Consider the following 17,703-nt stretch of genomic DNA (forward strand, 5'->3'; position numbering starts at 1 on the left):
CATCCTACAGGGCAAATGCTTCATAATTGGTCTTTCTGAAGCTGCCTTGGCAAACAGATATTGCTGCTGTAGAATTTCTGTTAAAAAGAAACATATATAAGGAGCTGGGTACAGTGGCACATGACTTTAATCCCATCATTTTAGGGGCAGAGATAGGGGGGTCTCTGTGGGTTCAAAACCAGCCTTGTCTATGTAGATAAATGAGTTCCAGCCCAGACAAAGCTATGTAGTAATAACTTTTCATGAAAGAGAAAGACAGACAGTGACAGAAATAGAGAAGACGTCATAGAGAATCAGACACAACCACAATGAACTTCAGAATCATTTATTTAAAATTTAAAGCTGAGAATAGTCTTTAATGTAAAAAATGTGAACTAACAGCACTGTAATGTAGTAATACACACAGATCACAGATTTCCATTGAAGTTCATTGGCAGTTTTTCTACAACTTGATACACATACCTACAAATTCATACCCAGTTTTCACAGCAAAATTAGGAGTAGTTCGTTGTACAAAAGAAAATTTCATAATTAGAGAAAATGTCACAGAGGTCAGGAGTTTTTAAGAATAACATCATAGCTAAACCTTTGAGACAAGAGCTAGATCCTTCATTACCTCTTGTTAACAGTCCTGTCATCCACTGTACTATCTGATCTTCATTTGATCACAATTCAAAACACTGTCTTGCTTTTTTTTGTTTTTGGCAGGGTTTCATGTAGCCCAGGTGGTTCCAAATTCTCTACACTTGCACTTCTGGTTGTCTCCTGCCTCCAGCTCCAGGGTGCTTGAATTCTAGGCGGGTACCAAGAAAGCACTTTCCTCTGTGTTGGGAAGCAAACTTTGCATCTGCTAGGGCAAGCACTCTGTCAACTGAGCTACATCTTGGGGATGGACACATTGAGCTTTGATTCCATTCTACATCCAGTTGTCAAGTTGTGAGTTGGGAAAAAAAAGTTCTATGAAGAACAACTAATTTAAAGTAAACAGAGTCTTTAGCATTAGAATTAATTAGAAGTTACTATTTTATTTACTTAAGCAGTAATGTCACCACAAGTAAAGAATATTGCATTTTCATGTCAAGCGTTTTCCTGTGCATCACTACATCCAAACACAATAACCTCACTCTTCACACAAGGAAATCAGCTCTTTAGTAGAGCTTCTTCTACAAGGACCCCTACAGTGCTATCCATGGTCTAGCTCTAGAAACACACCATCTTGAGAGCTCCTTTGAAGGTCAAGCAGGGATGGGCAGCTGTTCACACACTTTTGACTAAATAGACCTAGTTTATCAAAGAAACTCGTCTTCTTCTGGCAGGTCCACAGCTTCTGGAGGGAAGGAAAAGAGGACATTAGCCTGGCCAGCTAGATCAACTGAATCCACCCTGTCATTCAGTGGGTGACAATTGTCACAGCCAGATTACCCTTCCAACTAGACATTCTGGACTTAAAACTCCAGCACTCTTTCTGCTCAAACAGAACTTGAGCTCACTTCATGGTCACTTCTATAAACAGAGTTTTCACATAAAACTGAGATCAACCCATTTGAAACAAGGCATTGAAATACACAGCTTTTAAGGATAGTGGGATGGTTCAGAGGGGAAAGGTGCTTGGCACCAAGTTTGATGACCTGAGCTAGATACCTGGGACCCACATGGAAGAAAGAATCAACTCCCTCAGGTTGTCCTCTGACCTCCACAAACATGCCATGGGACACACACACACACCCAAGGCAAATAAGTGAGTGCAATCAATAAATAAAAATACAGTTTTAATAGCTCCCTTGGTTTTTCAATTCACAGGCTTACACACACACACACACACACACACACACACACACACACACGTATATATAAAAAAGGAAAAGTGTGCCAAGCCATTTATCACCCTTTCTTGTTGGTAGCTGACTTACCTTGACACATTAGTCTTGCCCCAGTGACTGCTTTACAATATTGTATCACCAGATCTAGTAATCACTCCAGCTATCTTACCCAGGGTACTTTCACCTTTAAAAACAAACTCAGAGCCACAGTTAAGCTAGCTCCAACTAGGTAAAGGGGAAGCAAACTGGATGTTTTATCAATGTCTTGCTGTCAGACAAAAACCTGCAAATATTAGGACAGTTCCACAAAAGAAAGAATATGAAAGAATGCCTTCATGTGTTTTTCTTCACCTGAATGCTTGTGTTTGCAATGGAGTCAGCATTTGCTATTTTTGTTTTGTTTCATTTTGTTTTGTTTTTAAGGCAGAGGTTCTCTGTGTAGCCCTGGATGTCTTGGAACTCACTTTGTAGCCCAGGCTGGCCTTAAACTCACAATGAGCTGCCTGTCTCTGCCTCCCTGTACTAGGACTAAAGGTGTGCACCACCACCACCCCATTAGTATTTATTATTTTTGCTCATGAGCTTTTTTCTCTCTCAAAGAACCTTGTTAACTTGATTTCTACTGTTTTTGCCTGTTTATTTTTCCTCTTTATTTCTTGGTAAATATATTTGATGCATATAAAAAGACCATATACAATATACAAATTAGTTATAAATGGGTGTAGTAGTGTTTGCACCATACTTAAGAGGTTGAGACAGGAGGATCCAGAGTTTGGGGACAGTTTGAGCTAGGCAGTGGAACTCTGTCTCAAACAGACAAAAAAAAAGTTGGTTTAAAAGCCAAGTATAGGCCGGGCGTTGGTGGCGCATGCCTTTAATCCCGGCACTTGAGAGGCAGAGGCAGGCAGATCTCTGTGAGTTCGAGGCCAGCCTGGTCTACAGAGCGAGTTCCAGGACAGCCTCCAAAGCCACAGAGAGACGCTGTCTCGAAAAAAACAAAAAAAAAAGCCAAGTATAATAGAAAATAGCAAGCTAACCACCCAAGAACTGTCCTAAACACACTTTTATTACAATTACATATATACATATATTTAGATGTCTGGACATATAGATGTATAATACTAATATAATACTATTTAGTTTGTCTTATTTTTAAGCTGTGTTTCATAAGCATCGTTTAGTGCATGCTGGGTCATCAGTTCAGATCTTCCTTACAGAACTAAGACATTTACTCTTCTATTAGCCAGGGTGCTGGTTGCTGAAGGCTCCCAGCTGTGTCCCTCTGTGAGGATTATTCTTAGCCAGCAGAGCTGCTTCACCTCCTCTGCAATGAGGACTTGCATTCCATGACTTGCTCTGGAACAATCCTTTTGTACAACGTGAAGATCTGGGATTGGGATTGGTTTAATAAAGAAGCTTACTGGCCAATAGCTGAACATGATACAGTTAGGCCAGAGAGTCAAACTGAGAATGATGGGAAGAAGGATGGAGTTAGATGAGTCACCAGGAGTCACAGAGGGAACATGGTACGCTGGAGGACTGGTAAAGCCACAAGCCTCATGACAGTAAATAGATTAATAGAAATGGGTTAATTTAAGTTGTAAGAGCTAGTTAATAATAAGCCTAAGCTACAGTCTCAGTTCAACTTCTTCAGCTTAACCATTCTTCCCTCACTCTCTTACAGATCTTGTCCCTACAGTACTCCATAATAGATCCCCAGCAAGCACATCTCAACCTCAGCATCTGTTCCCTGAAAAACTTGTTATAGGTTGGAGTGTGTCTCCTCAGAAGACCTAGCCACCTTCCAACCTGTAAAAGACATTCCTATTGGGCAATAGGGTCTTTGTGAATATAAAGAAGCTATAATGAACTTTACTGGGTGGGGATAGCTTTAAATCCAATCAGCCTTTGTAGAGAAAGTCAGAGGTGGAGTAATACAGAGAGGTAGAGAGAAAAAAGTGAAGTGATGATAGAGGCTGAGTACAGCGATGCAGCCTCAAGCCAAAGAAGGCTAAAGATTGCTGACAACTACAAAATCTAGGATGAAGCAAAGAAACATTTGCTAGAACCTTCAGATACAGTGAAGCACTGCCAACACCTTGATTTTGGAAGTTGGATTCTAAACTATAAGAATATATTTCTACCCTCGTGTGTGTGTGTGTGTGTGTGTGTGTGTGTGTGTGTGTGTGTGTGTGTGTAACCCAAAGGTATTAAATGGCACCCTCCATTGTTCTTCAGTTTAGTTACTGAGACAGGATCTCTCACAGAACCTTGGGTTCACAAATTTGGATATACGACTGGATAATGAGCTCTAGAGATCTGCCTGACTGTACTCCCCAGTGCTGGAGTTACAGGCATATGGGTGCTACAAATCTGAACTAAGTTCTCATGCTTGTATAGCAAGCACTCACCCAGAGAGTCATCTCCCTAACCCAAGAAGTGTCTGCTCTTTAAGGCTGTGTCTATCCTGGAGGGAACAAAGCTACTTTAGAGATATGTGTGCCCTTCTCTTGCCTAACCGCCTATTGAACATTGGTTTATTGGAACTATTGAAAAAATGGTCACCAAGAAATCAGGGTTGTCCCTGGAATATCAGCTAGAAAGAATTGGCTCAAGTGTGAAGCCAATCAGAAGGGAAATTTGTTTCCTAGGACAACTTGTCAGACAACCTTGCAGGAGAGACTGGAGCAGAGACAATGATGGGTCAACTATGTGTAGGGCCACACCTTGACTTGACTTGACTTGACTTGAATTCTTTAATTGGAGTATTGGCCATGGGTTGCTGATTCTTACTTTGTTGTGGATGCCAAGACCTAGGTGCTCTTATCTGAACACTCTGGTAACTTCGTGGAACTAATTCTTTAAAGTCTAACCAGAGTAAATCCATCTTGTAGCAAGCCATAATTTGTAGCTGTTCCATGTACCCAACTGTGGCACATAACAAGCAACTCTTCTCACAGCTGGAGAAGCCGCTTCAGAGATCAACAGAATCTCTGATAGGGACAAGGAGGATGCAGATAACATAAAACAAACAATCCCAAAATCAAATATCTTCTGCCTTACAGCCCCCAAGCTTGTAGCCACCTCTATTGCTTTAACATTAGCCAAGGTTGCAGTAGTTCTCTGTAGACCTAGAGCCATATGAAATAGTAGCTTGGTAAGTGAGCAGCAAACCTTTCAATGGTGTAGCTGCCTATCAACCACTCATTCTTCTGAAAGTACTCCTAACAAACTCATGTATTCCTCCATCCTGGACTGGTTAGAGTCTTTCTAGGGTCTATCTTTGCAGTTCAGATCTGGGGTATATAGAAGTTGTTTTTTCACAGCTCCTCAGGAAAGCCACACAACAAAAGCCAAGTAGTTTTTTTTTTTTAGCAACTTATTATAGCAGCCCTCAGGAACTCATACAAAGACTTCAGAAACAAATGTGGGTAGTCCTCTGGATCATTGAAGTCAAAGCAGTCCTGGAGATTAATAAACCCAAGGCTTCAAACACTTTACCAGTGAGCCATCCACCCAGCCCCAAGCCCTTGTCACTTAACAAGATGTTTCTGAGAATTAAGCTGTTGGCTACAGCTACTGCCATTGTTTACATCCAGTTTGACCCAAATTGTTCTATACAGACAACTTCATCTCAATGTAATGGTGCTGAGAGCTAGAGAAACTAATTTGAGGTCACTCCCCCTAGAATGAATCAATACCTGTATCTAAGAAGTAGATTACGTCTCAAGAGACTGGTTTGGGCTGGATATGGTGATGCATACTTTTACTCACAGTTCTTGAGAGACAGAGGTAGGCAGATCTCTGAATTTGAAGCCAGCCTGATCCAAGAGTGAGTTCCAGGACAACCAGGGCTGATACACAGCAAAATCCTGTCTCAAACAAAATAAAACAAAGTAAACAGAGACAGACAGACTGACAGACAAATATGGGGCCAAGGGTGTTACCATGACAGTGGCTTATAAATTCAAGATCTCTTTGCTTGGTCCAGTCTTATATTCCCTTCCTCTCTCACTATATGATCTCTTCTACTTGTGCCCCTCCTGGTGTGTTTCCACTAACATACGGTGATGATGACTTGAGCTCCCTATCATACACGGTTTCCTCACCTAGCATTCAGAACTGTGACCCAAAATAAACCTCTTTTCTCTATGAAGCTACCAACCTCAGTCACTCAGTGACAAAATGGACTAAGACAGTTATGAATCTCTACTTTTCTCATTTTCTGAGGAACTATCTCTGCAGAAATATATTATCAATATGCATATTTTAAAAACCTTTATTCACGATAAAATGATTTATTTGCTTAGTGATGCACTGGTATGTTGTTTAGATTCCTTTATTTTTTAACATTTGGAGAAATTTTTATAAAATTTAAAAGTTTGTTATATATTAGTTGTTTTCCATATCAGGCAGAATAATTACCCCCACCCCAAATATTCATGCCCTAACCTCTCGCCCCTGTGTTTAAGGTATTGCAATTAGGTAATAAGACTGAAGACCACAAAATGGTCTTATTTTTGTCGTCATACAGTTCTATTAGGTTATTCAGGTAAACCCAATCTAATATCACAGGTCCTTAGATTAGAGAACCGTTCCTAGTTTGAGTGAGAAAAGAAGATGTGACAGCAGAATGTCCAGAAAGGTGCAGTGTTGCTGGTTTTGAGGATGTAGAAGGGGTCCATGAGACAACAAATATGGGAATCCTCCAGCTTTAAGAGGCAAATAAGTGACCTCACCTAGGACCTGCAGGAAGAAATGAAGCCCAGACACCTTCATTTAAGTCTAATAAGACCTATACTGGGTTTCTAGTCTCTAGACCTATAACAGACATGTGTGAGGTTGGTTTAAGTGATGCATCTGTGATCATCTGTAACATCAACAATAGTTGCTGAATGTCATGTGTATTTATGTGTACTCAAAATTGGATCCCTTTCTGTGAGGTCCCCTAATCCCATTCTATGACAAGGTTTCTTTTTGTTTAAAAAACACACAGCTATTTCAAATTCATTTTATGTGTATGAGTGTTTTGCCTGCACATATGAATGTGTACTATGTCTGTGTGTGGTGTCCCAGGAGGCCAGAAGAGAGTACTGTATCGTCTGGCACTGAAGTCACAGAGAGTTGTGAGCCACCATACGGGTACCAGGTCTTGACTTAGAGTTGACCCTAGTGGGAAACCTGCTCATGGTCAACAAGAGCACATGTACAACATCTGCTAAACGCCTGGAAGTAAAACTTTATAACTACAGGTTTAGTCAGGGAGAAACTTCTTTTTCCTCATATTTATGTGTGTGTGTTGTATATGCACATGTGTGTGGAGGCCAGGGAGCTACATCAGGTGTCTCCTTGACTGGGCTCCACCCTACATGTTGAGGCAGGGTTGATGTGGGATGTCCTTCTGTATGCTGTGAATATGCATTGCTTTTATTGGTTCATGAATAAAGCTGTTTTAGTCAATGGCCAGGAAAAATGTAGCTAAGCAGGAAGTCCAAAAAAAGATCCAAAGAGAAGGAAATGTAGCCACCAGGAAAGCAAGATGTGAGATAACAAGCCACGAGACTCATGGTAAAATATAGAATATTAGGAATGGGTTAATTAATGGGCAGAGTTAGCCTATAAGAAGCCTGAGCCATTGGCCAGACAATTATATTTAATATTTTAGTCTGAGTGATTATTTCATAAGCAACTGTGGGGACCAGGTGGACAGGAGAGAAACTGGCCCAGGGGGATCATAAGGACAAAGAAAAATATCCAACTACACAGGGTCTCTCACTTGAACCCACAGCTCACTGATTTAGCCTGTCTAGCCAGCCTGCTTGCTTTAGAGATCCTCTGTCTACATTTCCCACACACTGGGATTCAAGGCTGGCTACCACACTCACTAGGTATTTATGTGGGTGCTGAGGATCCAAACTCAGGTCCTCATATTTACACAAGTGCTTTGACCACTGAACCATCTCCTCAGCCCCTAGAGAAACTGCTTTTTTATCAATACCTAAGTAATTCTAGGGAACCAGTTTCTATTTCCAACCTATATGCTGTTTCAGATAGTGCTTGGTAATTATCCTATTGGTGATTTGTTCCATAAGTCATTATCCCTGTATATCATATGTGTGTGTTAAGGCTGTGGATGAGCACTGTTTGGCAAAGTCTCATGCTATGGGCCTATTTTGGTCTGATTTGCAGGAAGGGCAAAAGGTCTAATGTCAATGTTTTTACAAAGTCCTTCTGAATAAGCTACTCATTTATCATTTCATGAATGGTATATTTTAATCATTTAAGTGGTAATGTTAAAAAAAAAAGACTTGCTTTCCAAAGACTATTTCTTATTCATAGAAGAAGTGAGATAAGCTGGCCTTAACATATGAAAATTCCTGAACTTCCCAGGCTTTTATTGTGCACATATTGGATGTTTGAACCCCATGCAGACAGCTTCTTCCTTTCCCTGCCTGCAGGTGAGAACTTTCAATGATGCTTATAATCCCAAATGCCTACTCAAGAGTAGCTCAGCCAATAGATGGGAACATTTGCCTGCACACTGGGTGTGGCATTCTGACCTGGTCCATTACATTCCCCGGAGAATCTACTGTGGCTCCATGTTTAAATTTAATCATAACTCTGCCCTTGTTCAAACTTCATATCCACTCTCTGTTTTGAGACATAAACCAAGTCTTAATATAAAAGGGGCAATTTTTTTAGATGGTCTTATATGTAGGCCTGGCTATCCTGGAATTCACTACATAGACCAGGATGGCCTTGAACTCACAGAGATATACCTGCCTCTCCTTCCTGAGTGCTGGGATTAAGGGCATGACATCAATTAAAATTTTGTTTACATTAGAATGGGTTTATAATAAAGGAAATCAGTGATCTTGCTGGCTAAAGAACTTGGGTCTAAAAATTTAATCTCACCCATTTCCCATGGGAAGAAAATTATATATTGATGTACTGTTGCTTTAAATATTTATATATTATCACAAACTCTAACTTAATCCTTATTTATTAATGAGAGAATAAATTGTTTATTAGTCTCTGCTGGTTTGAAAATAAATAGAAAAGCAAAAACTAGGTCTGGGGAGAAGGCTTAGTGATGTGCCGGCTTGACAAGCATGAGAGCCTGAATTCAGATCCTCAGAACACATGGAAAAATCAGCTACCCTTCCCCCACGTGGTGTGCATCTGTAATCTGTAACCTAGGGGCTGCCGGTGGAGACAGCAGGTCCCTGAAACTCATAGGCCAGCCAGCCTGTTTCAAAGGATGAACCAAACTTTTAATTCCTTTTAGCAAGTGACACTGAAAGGCAGGGGGAAAGAGGTCTATAGCTTTTAGTTTTATAAGAAACTGTTAAGCCGGGCGGTGGTGGCTCACGCCTTTAATCCCAGCACTCGGGAGGCAGAGGCAGGCGGATCTCTGTGAGTTCGAGGCCGGGCTGGACCGATAGCCTCCGAAACAATACAGAGAAACCCTGTCTCGTAAAAACAAAAAACAAAAAAAAGAAAAAAAAGAAAAAGAAACTGTTAAATGCCCAAAGTGTTGGTGCCCTTTTGCTATGGTCACTCCACATACATGTGACTTGGTGCTGTCACTCTTGTCTAGTTGCTGTGTAGTATTTCAATGCAACCTAGTTAAGGTTACCTTTACCATAAAAATGAGCATCTTTTAATATACTCATATGAAATCCACTTGCTTTGTTTGTAAATTGTTCAAATAATACAAGACTTGAAGACTTTGGGGGACTATCAAGGAAAAAGAAGACACCGTTGGCTCATTTGTGTAGCAAGCAGGGTTTCACTGTGCAGCCCTGGCTGGCCTGGCAGGAAGGTTTTGAACTCAGGGGAGATCCACCTGCTCATGCCTCCCAAGTGCTGGAATTAAAGATGTGTGCCATCACACAAGACCCTTTGCTGTTTTATTGGACTGTTTTATTACTAGATTTAAGTCCATTATATATTCTGGAAAGCAGATTTTTTAGAATATTTTAAAATATAATTTTTTGAGAATTCCATACAACGCATCTTGCTCATATTCACTCCACCTCCTAGATCTACCCTTACCTTCCTACCCATTCTGCCTTAGTTTCCCTTTTTTAAACTCATCAAGTCCAGTTTGTGTTGGCCAGTTAGTTATTCTTGGAAGTAGGCATGCCTTGGTGTGTGAACACACCGTTCAAGACTACTGACTCTCGAAGCTGGACAGATGGATCTCTGTGAGTTTGATGCCAGCCTGGACTACATAGGCAAGTTCCAGTACAGCCAGGACTACATAATAGAGACCCTGTCTCCCCCACCCCCCACCCCAAAAAAGCCCCAAAGGAAGAAAGGAAAAAAAGGAAGGAAAGGAGGGAGGAAGGGAGGGAGAGAGAGATGAAGGGAGAGAGGAAGAAAAAAGGAAGAAAAGGAGGGGCAAAGGAAAGAATGAAGGAAAAAGGAAGGGAAGGAGGGAGGGAGGGAGGGAGGGAGGGAGGTGACCCCCACTATTCCGGCAGCTATCCAGTTGCAACAGCTCCTTAGCTCATAGTGGGCTATACTGCCCACCTCCCTCTCTGTGCTGGGATTGAGCAGGCCTCCCAAATGCCGTCACAATCCCTGTGAGTTCATGTTGCAACTACCCTGTTGTGTTTGGAAAACAATTTTCTTGATGCTATCAACCGCCTCTCACAATCTGGACAGCAGTTCTTTATCAGGTATTTTCCCATATGTATGAATTGCCTCTCATGTACTTAGCAGCACATAATCAAAACATGTTTTTGACTTTTTAAAAATGTTCATTCATGTTTTGTCTGCCTGTAAGTCTGCGTGAGGGTGTCAGAAGCCCTGGAACTAGAGTTACAGAAAGGTGCGAGCTGCCATGTGGGTGTGGGATTTGAACCCAGGTCCTCTGGAAAGTAGCCAGTGCTCTCAGCTGCTGAGCCACCTCTCCAACTCCAATTTTGATTGTTTTTAACTTTGATGGATTCTAATTTATTTTTTGCTATAATCCCTACTTTTTACATTGTATTGAAGAAGGCTTTACATTATTTAAGTACACAGATTTTTAAAATTTTATAGTTCTTACAATTTAGGCATGTGACCATTTCAAGTTAATCTGTGAACACAGTATGAGGCACAGGACAGGGATCTTTTATTTATTTATTTTAATTATTTTTAATTTTAAAAATTTAAACTAGAAACAAGCTTGTTTTACATGTCAATCCCAGTTCCCTCTCCCTCCCCTCTTCCCCTGCCCCCACCAGTCCCCTATCCCATTCTCTGTCTGCTCCCCAAGGAGAATGAGGCCTTCCATAGGGGATCTTCAAAGTCTGTCATATCCTTTGGAGCAGGGCCTAGATCCTCCCCCACTAGGCTAAGAGAGTATCCCTCTAGGTGGAGTGGGCTCCCAAAGTCCGTTCATGTACTAGGGATAAATGCTGATCCTCTACCACAGGTCCCATAGATTGCCCAGACTTCCAAAGTGACATCCATGTTCAGGGGGTCTGGAATAGTCCTTTGCTGGTTTCCCAGCTATCAGTCTGGGGTCCATGAGTTCCCTATCGTTCAGGTCAGTTGTCTCTGTGGGTCTCTCCAGCCTGGTCTTGACCCCTTTGCTCATCACTCCTCCCTCTCTGCAACTGGATTCCAGGAGCTCAGCTCAGTGTTTGGCTGTGGGTCTCTGCTTCTGCTTCCATCAGTTACTGGACGAAGGCTCTAGGGTGGCATTTAGTTGTCAATCTCATTATCGGGAAAAGGCATTTAAAGTAACCTCTCTCTGGACATTTCCCGAGTGCCAGATTTCTTTTTAAACCTATAACAGCTCCCTCTGGTATGGTATCTCTTATCTTGCTCTCCTCTATTCTTCCCCTGACTCAATCTTCCTGCTCTCTCATATCCTCCTCTCCCCTCCTCTTTCTCTTAATTCCCTCTCTCCTCCCCCCATGCTCCCAATTAGCTGAGGAGATCTAGGACAGGGATCTTTTTCCCTCATATGGATCAACTGCTTCAGTCAGCATTTGTTGAAAGAAACTCCTTCGCCTACCACCTTGTCTTCATATTTTTTGTTGAAAATCCCTTGGTGTTGTGTGCCTATCCCCATTTTGTAATGACCCTTTGATTTATTCATCCACCATCTCGTAAGAACCCTTGTCTTGGTTACTCCAGAGGGCCTTTTGAATTTTCACACATATTTTAGAATCAGCTATTTTATTTCATAAAAATATTTAGGGGGCTGGGCGTTGGTGGTGCACGCCTTTAATCCCAGCACTCAGGAGGCTGAGACAGGTGGATTTCTGTGAGTTCGAGGCCAGCCTGGTCTACAGAGCGAGTTCCAGGACAGCCTCCAAAACAATAGAGAGAAACCCTGTCTCGAAAAAACAAACAAAAAATATTTAGGGCTTGAGGCATTTTGGTTGGGACTGTAATGGGCTTTCAGAGATCCTTGTGAAGAAAACTGAAGTCTTCACAGGGTTGAGTCTTTCAATTTAGGAGTATAGTATGTCTTTTATTATGTACGCATTCTCATTCCTGTTAGCAAGTTTGCAGTTTCACCATAAAAGTCATGGATATAATTTATAATTTCTTCTATTTGACCTGAGGAATTTTGTATTTCCATTGGTGCCATTTTAGTGGTTTTGGTGCAAACTTAAGTATTTTTAATACAACCCTCAGTAAAGGTTGTAGCAATTTTGACATTGACTAGAATGAGCATTTTTGACCATGCTTTTCCTTCGTTAGCTGTCCATGGGCCTTCATGCACCTGTACCAATGTGTCTGATATATCTATTGGAATATTCTCTTGCCCAACATCTTATGTACATTTAAATTTTACACTGATAGTATTTTTATTTTGTTTTTGTTTTTTGAGACAGGGTTTCTCTGCATTGTCTTAGAGGCTGTCCTGGAACTCGCTTTGTAGACCAGGCTGGCCTTGAACTCACCACCTGCCTTTGCCTCCCGAGTGCTGCAATTAAAGGCGTGTGCCACCAATGCCCGGCTACACTGATAGTATTAAGCAATAGGTTACATTGTTTATTACTTCTGATAGACACTACATTTTAAAATACATATTTGCCTTATATGTGTGCCAGAATGTATGTATGTACACTACATGTGTGCAAGATTCTGCACAGGCCAGACGTGTTGGATCAGTGCAGTAGGAAGTTGTGGGCTGACGTGGGTGCTGGGAACCAAACCTAGGTCCTCTGGAACAGTAGTCAGTGCTCTTAACCATTGAGCCATCTTTCTAGTTTGGGTATTTCTAAAAGATCACATATTATGAATATAGGGGATCATCTTTTGCTTTTACCAAATGATAGTTCTACATATACATCTACTATATCATATCTACAAAACTCCACAGTGATGGATGTCATGTTGGATTTAAGCCTCTGCTATCAACACTGTGATGGTTATCATTGTTTACTCCCCTCCCCCCTTCTTTTCTTTTTCTTTTTGGTTTGTTTGTTGTTTTTTGTCAAGACAGGGTTTCTCTGTGTAGCTCTTATTGTCCTGGAATTTGCTCTGTAGACCAGGCTGGCCTTGAACTCAGAGATCCACCTGCCTCTGCCTCCCAAGTGCTGGGATTAAAGGCTTGCACTGTCACCACCCAGCTTTACTTGTTTTTTTAATGCATTTACCTAGAAGTAACATGTGCATCCATTGGATTATAGTCTGCCAGGCTGTCTTCAGAATGGCTTTATCACTTTGTTCACAATCCTGGAGACTTTCCATTGGTCATCTAATTTTTCAGTCTACTGGGTATAAAGAATAGTCATTTTAATTTGGGTTCCTCTGGTTACAAATGAGTGTGAGCACACACTTTTATGTTCTTAGCTCATTGGACTTACTCTTCTAAAAACTGCCTGTTTCTAATCTTGGACAGCTGTCCTATTGGGACCTTTATTTAGTTACTTTTATGACCTGGGAATACTACGTCTCTTGCAAATACTAGTTATTTGTCAAATTTAGAGGTGAAATATAGTTTCTCATATTGTTATCTGTTAGAAGATACAAAATCTTTCCCTCACAGTCTGCAGGGTTGGAAACCTGTAGGTCAGCTATTCTGGAGAACACAGCACAGCAGAAACAAAGGAGGTCTTTCCTCAACATCCTGGAGAATTGCTTCCTGAAAATTGTACTCTGAATTCCACACACATACCACAGTACACATGTATCTGCATTCTTTCACATGCCAAACACAATAATAATTTTAAATTAGTATGAAATAAATAAGAATAATATCAGCTATTTAGGATCTTACCTAGGAATAGGCTATTGCGTAAATATTTTTAAACTGAGTTGATTATAGGATATTAAAACAGAAAATTTATCAGGAAGCAAATCCTTTTTAAAAAAGTTATTTGTGTGTTTGTGTGTCTGCAGAGGCCACTGGAGGGCATCTGGTCCCCTAGAGCTGCAGCTGTGGTGCTTGTGAACTGCCCAATGTGAGTCTGGGAACCAAACTCCAGTGTTCTGAAAGAGGTGAGTGTTTTAACCCCTGAGTCATCTCTCCAGACCCCCAGGAAATAATTTGAGCAAATGGTACAGAATAGTTTAAAGTCACTGTCTTCATTTTAACCCTTTAGTTCAGTGGGCCCCTTTCCATTATACACTGCACCCACTCTGTACCTTTGAGCAGTAATGAAACACACAGAAACAAACTGGCCACTCTTAAGCCGGGCGTTGGTGGTGCACGCCTTTAATCCCAGCACTCGGGAGGCAGAAGCAGGCGGATCTCTGTAAGTTCGAGGCCAGCCTGGTCCTCAGAGCGAGTTCCAGGACAGCCTCCAAAGCCACAGAGAAACCCTGTCTCGAAAAACCAAAAAAAAAAAAAAAAAAAAAAAAAAAAACCAAAAAAAAAACCAAAACAAAAACAAAAAACAAACTAGCCACTCTTAATACAATTTCATTGAAAATAAATGACTTCGTCATAAAAACAAAACAAAACTCAACCAAAACTCTCTGGAAACAATTTTAAATGGAGAAATACAGACTTATGAGTTTTCAGTAAACTACGAAGGTAGTTTACAAATACTGTTAGATTAGCAAAGCATACAGGGCTGCTTTATCCCACTGAGAATTTGGAATTTTAATTTTATTTTAAATTGTGTGTTCACGAGTGCAGGGGCTCCTGGAGGGCAAAGGAATTACAGGTGGCTCTGAGCGACTCAGAGTGGGCGCTAAGAACCAGACTCCAATCCTCTGCAAAAGCAGTGCCTGTTCTTAACCACCAAGATATAGCTCCAGACCCATCCAAGGACTTAAGATTTTACTTACTTTTTTCTTTATCAGCATGTGTGTGTGTGCACACATCTTAGCACATATGTGGAAGTCAGAGGACAAACTGTGAGTCAGGTCTATCCTTTCAAAATTAGGATTCTAGGAACTGAAATCGGATCCTCAGGCTTGGTGGTGAGTGCCCTTCCCCTACAATGAACCATCTCGACGACTAAAGTCAAGGACTTATCATCCTGATAAGTTTCCATAGTGTACTTATTTCATAAGCGTCAGGTTAAGAAGTGTGTGCACCTGGGTGTGGGTGCACCTGCCCATGTGAGTCCATGTGTACAAAGGCTAGGTTTCCATGAGTACTTTCCACCTTATTTTGTGAGACACGGTAGGATCTTAAAATAAACCTGGAGTTGACTATTTCTGATAGACTGACGGGCTATCAGTGAGCCGCTGGGATTAACCGGTCTACAGCTCTCCAGCACTAAGGATTACAACTGTGCTGCTGGGGCCGGCTTTCCATGTGGGTGCTAGATCTCTGAACTCCAGCCTTCCTGCTTGTGTAGAAGTCCTTTACCCAGGAGAGCCATCTTCCCGGGTCTTCAGACTTCCTTTGACAACAGGCAGGCCATACCTACGCCTTCACAGTGCCAAGTCTGCTCCGCAGAAGAGGAATCTACAGCTTTCTATCCTGAATTTTCTTTCTTTCTTTTCTTTTTATAGACCAAATTCTGGTAAGACTTAACAAAGTCACTGACTCATTTTTCTTCCTAGAATAAAACACTTAAAGCCTTTTAAGTATAAAAATATAAGATGACAAGGATTCCTTATTAGTGTCATGTTCCTATGACGAATGTTTTTGAGCAGCCAAAGCACATGATTTTGGGAAAAAAAAATCCAAAATAAAAATATCATTTAAACGATGTTGCTTTGTGACAACAACACACTCTATAACCCAGGCTGACCCCAAACTCATGGCAATGGTCCTGCCTCAGTCTCTAGGGAGCTAGATCACAACTGTGAGACACCACATCCAATTTTCATTTAAACTCCAGAACCACACAAGTGTACTAAGAGAGAAAGTTGAATGAAAAAATCAATTAGGCAGAAACAAAGCAAAATGATCTTTATGGTTTTTGAAGTTGTAGGATACACCTTTAAGTAGTAGTACTTTTGTACACTACCTCACTTTCTTACCAGTGGGAACATGCATCAGTATCCTTCATCTACATTCAGTATGTTGAAGATAACTGGTGATTTGCTCTGTCCTGCACATTAAAATTATATAATACTTTGCCTTTGAAAAATAATAAGGCCCCGGGAGTTGGTGGGACATGCCTTTAATCCCAGCACTCAGGAGGCAGAGGCAGGCACATCTCTGTAAGTTTGAGGTCACCCTGATCTACAAAGCGAGTTCTAGGACAGGCTCCAAAGCTACACAGAGAAACCCTGTCTAGAAAAACCAAAAGTAATAATAATAATAATAATAATAATAATAATAATAATGATAATAATCCCTTAGCCAGAGTGGCGGTAGATGCCTTTAATGCCAGCGCTGGCAGGCAGAGGTAAGTGGATCTCTTGAGTTTAAGGCCAGCCTGGTCTACAGAGTAAGTTCTAGTACATCCAGGGCTACACAGAAAAACCCTGTCTCAAAAAAACAAACAAAAAAACAATAATAAAAATAATAATGATGATGATGAGGATGATAATAGCAGCAATGCCCAGCAGACCAAAATGAATGAATTCTGTCTTGGAAATGTGTATTGGTAGAACAAACAAATAAAATGCACCAGAGAAAGCCTGGGAAATTTTAAATACCATCAGCCTTGACCAAACTTTTGGTGCTGGTGTGACTCATTCCTGTCATCTACAAAGTTCACGCTCCAGAACTGCACCACTGAGTTATCCTCCTCCCCCCCAAAAAACTCATAATGCTTTAAGTAGGTCTACAGGTCTTTTTGTTTGTTTGTTCTTTGGGTTTGTTTTGCTTTTGTTTGTGGTTTCTCCATATAGCCTGGCTGTCCTGGAACTCACTTTGTAGACCAGACTGGCCTCGAACTTGGAGATCCACTTGCCTCTGTCTCCTGGGTGCTGGGATTAAAGGTGTGCACCAGCACTACCAGGCAAGTCTACAGTTTTGTGCCGTCACATTCACAGCTATCAGAGGCTGCATGCAGCTCACAGGCCACAATGGCCAGTTCTGCATCCCTTTCTCTCAGTAACCTTGTCATCCTCCAGAGGGAGGGGTGATGATGTTCTCCACTTTCAGACTATGGCATTCTAGGGCCCACAGTGTCTCACGGGGTATAACGTTTGCTGTGCAAGCCTGATGACCTGAGCTCAATCTGTGGAAGCCACATAAAGGTGGAACAAGAGAACTGACTCGACAAAATTGTCCTCTGACTTCCTCCCACATGTGCTATGGTACATGTAAGCCTACTCCTACACACACACACACACACACACACACACACACACACACACACACACACACACACAGAGACACTTACTAGAGTATTGAGATTTTAAGCCAAATATGTTAAACTTAAGAAATCCAGATGTACCCACACAAATGGCAATGACCAATTATTTTTCAAATAATATAAATGAAAACTAAAGATCAAATTCTAAATGGGTGACACATGATCTTGTTATGTAGTTTTGACACTCACAAATA

The 17,703-nt window shown here is 41.2% G+C and overlaps 1 long non-coding RNA gene across 1 annotated transcript in view; it reads right to left on the bottom strand.

Moving 5' to 3' along the window:
- Positions 1–309: 309 nt before the first annotated feature.
- Positions 310–17,703, bottom strand: part of LOC106021617 — an 86,906-nt gene continuing 69,512 nt past the window's right edge. The window contains exon 4 of the long non-coding RNA XR_001196839.3: positions 310–1,327. This is a non-coding gene — a long non-coding RNA (uncharacterized LOC106021617). The remainder of the gene's footprint in view (positions 1,328–17,703) is intronic.

Source organism: Mesocricetus auratus, unplaced genomic scaffold (genome assembly GCF_017639785.1).
Source record: "Mesocricetus auratus isolate SY011 unplaced genomic scaffold, BCM_Maur_2.0 Super-Scaffold_100004, whole genome shotgun sequence".
NCBI classification, from domain to species: domain Eukaryota; kingdom Metazoa; phylum Chordata; class Mammalia; order Rodentia; family Cricetidae; genus Mesocricetus; species Mesocricetus auratus.